This window comes from Phalangium opilio, unplaced genomic scaffold (assembly GCF_054372755.1).
Source record: "Phalangium opilio isolate 3A_F unplaced genomic scaffold, DU_Popi_V2 ptg000009l_1, whole genome shotgun sequence".
In the NCBI taxonomy this organism is placed as follows: domain Eukaryota; kingdom Metazoa; phylum Arthropoda; class Arachnida; order Opiliones; family Phalangiidae; genus Phalangium; species Phalangium opilio.
In genome coordinates, this window is record NW_028324146.1 from 9,869,366 (window position 1) to 9,872,192 (window position 2,827).

General features: G+C 32.9%; 1 long non-coding RNA gene across 1 annotated transcript; it reads left to right on the top strand.

Annotated features, from left to right (window-relative positions):
• Positions 1-684: 684 nt before the first annotated feature.
• LOC149713746 (uncharacterized) lies at positions 685-2,460 on the top strand. The gene is made up of 3 exons (XR_016371495.1): positions 685-824; positions 1,282-1,553; positions 2,142-2,460. It is a non-coding gene; the product is annotated as an uncharacterized LOC149713746 (long non-coding RNA).
• Positions 2,461-2,827: the final 367 nt, after the last annotated feature.

Genomic DNA, 2,827 nt, shown 5'->3' on the forward strand with positions numbered 1-2,827 from the left:
ACTTGATGGAACCATATAGGCTTTGACACTAATTCAAAATCTAATAATTTATACACAAATGTCCCCAGATATAAGGTTGGGAGACTGTTTAGGTCCCCACTTGTAAACTAGAAATCAGCTCAAAACTTAAGTGTTAAGCTTTTAAAAGGTCCGATTACCTAAAATTCATTATAATAATCAATATTTAAACTATAAAATTAAAATATACATGAAATTAGAAAATGTGTGTATAAAAGACCCCACTTGTCTGTTGAAATGACGGTGAAGGTCCCCACTTGTAAATTTATCGAGTGTGAATAATGAAATTGAAATACTTGATGGAACCATATAGGCTTTGACACTAATTCAAAATCTAATAATTTATACACAAATGTCCCCAGATATAAGGTTGGGAGACTGTTTAGGTCCCCACTTGTAAACCAGAAATTACGTCAAAACTTAAGTGTTAAGCTATAAGTAGGAATGATTACTTAAATTTCATTCTGATAATCAATATTTTAGCTATAAAATTATAATATACATGAAATTTGAAAATTTTGTTTAAAAGACCCCACGTATCTGTTGAAATGACAGTGAAGGCCCCACTTGTAAGTTTTTTGAGTGTTAAAAATACTTAAGAAAATTTTCCATTTATTCTATTAGTTGACTCTCACAACTTTCCTGAAGCACCGAAATATCGGTATGTTATCGATTAGGCGTGTTATCAAAACAGCATTGTCCAAAACGGCTTTTTCATAAACGCGTTTGCCATTATAGCCATTTCTCGTTTCAGCGCATTTTGATTACAGCGTTTACATCTTGAGCGTTGTTTCGTATTGTTGAAGGTATAAGTATTAGAGCTCGGCAATATCTATCCATCATCCACGTTATTTTATCCATAATCCATAATTATCAACAGAAGTTGTATATTAAATCGAATTATGTCTACAACATTTACCTATAAATAATCGATTATTCACTAATTTACGGATAACGGATGGATAATGCCGAGCTCTAATTAGTATTGATTTCAGCCTTAGGTTTGAATTTTAATGGTTGTCAAACAAACAATTTCGTGGTCTAGTTTGTTAATGCGTTTTAATGTTTGGTTGGGATGGATTATTTGAACTCCTATAAATTACCTTCCACCTTATCCAAAATATCCTCCTATTAATTAGCTGCCACCTTTTCCAAAATATCCTCCTAATAGTTAGCTGCCACCTTTTCCAAAATATTTTCCTATTAATTTGCTGCCACCTTTTCGAAAATATACTCATATTAATTTGCTGCCACCTTTTCCAGAATATATTCCGCGAACCAGTCCATAACCTGAGGATCACAAACGGTTATGAAACGCTGTAGCGCTAAACCGCTGGTTGGGAAAATAGCGCTATATTGAGAAACGCGGAAATAGCAGCCGCTGTTTTGGGAAATAGCACTGTATTGAGAAACGCGGAAACAGAAACTGCGGTTTTGCTTCAACGCGGTTTTGCAAACCGCTGTTTTGGGCATTGCTTTATTCCAAAACGCTCTTTTGAAAACCGGTCAACTACCCGTGAACCCGAAATATCAAGGTAATTACGTGAGAAATGTATGTCAGTTTTTACCCTAAATCAGAAAATGATGAATCGTTGGTTACGTTAATTTCAAAAATATATTGATAATTTCCAAACCGAGATTTCTTGAGATTTCGCTCAAACTCTGAGAATAGTTGCTAAACAAAGATTTTACTCGGGGGAAAGAGATACAAGAAATCCGAGCCGTGCTAATTAGTTAGTTAGCTATTTAAAAATCTAATTAATTGGCATTTTTCACTAATTGAAAATGGAAATTGAATTTTAATTAATTTACAGCTAATTGGGAAATAATTATAATAACTAAGTGTGCATCGGAAAGGCATTTATCTATTTTAAAATTAATTAGATTTAGTTTTGGCTTATTAGCCAATTGGATTTTCAATTAATCTCTTTCGCCGATTTGTAGTAAAAAATCGAGTTTCATCTAAACGGGAGAGAATGCGTCCCACTACCAGTAGTGAGGGGGGAACAAAATTGTTAACCCACCCACTGTTTCCTCTCTCTCCGTTTCACAGTGAAAACTGACTCTTTCGTAAATCGTAACTCCCGTATTTCGATCATGATTTTTCCCTCTTGAATTAATAGCAGTGCGCATGGATTTAAAACTCCGGAGTCCGTTTTAGGAACAGTGGCAAGAAAAATGATGAAATGAAACTAAATTTAGCATGATGGAAGTTTCGAGGCTTTTCTCATTTCTCGAGAATAATACATGTTAGGCTTTCATACCCCTTTATTGAAAACAATAAATGCATAACCAAAGGCGGAGTAGGAAGTCCATGGGCACTTTCATGGTGTTATTTTTTACTTACGGTTAATTTTTTGACCTTAATTATACAGGTAATTAATTAGAAATTTGTAATTGAAATTAATTAATTTAAAAATAAATGACTAATTTCTTATTGAATTGAATTAGTTTATATGTCAAATTACTAATTGGCTAATTAATTAGTTTAAAACATTTTTCTAACTGCTAATTGTAATTATTTAGTTGCCAGCTTAATAGCATAGCTAGGCAAGAAATTAACATATTAGAAGTATTCGGATTTTTTTGTGATTTTGAAAGATGCAAACAGTTTTCACAAGAGCGATTGCGCTAAAATTTGTCTACTATTGAAGCGTTTTGTTATTACAGCCCAATAAAAGAAACCTATATTAATTCTGTGATGCTAGAACAGATCAAATTAAGACTAGAGATTTTAAAGAAGCTAAATACGAATGATATTGCCAAGAAATTCGAGAAGAATTGGTTCGGCATTGTATTTTAATAACGT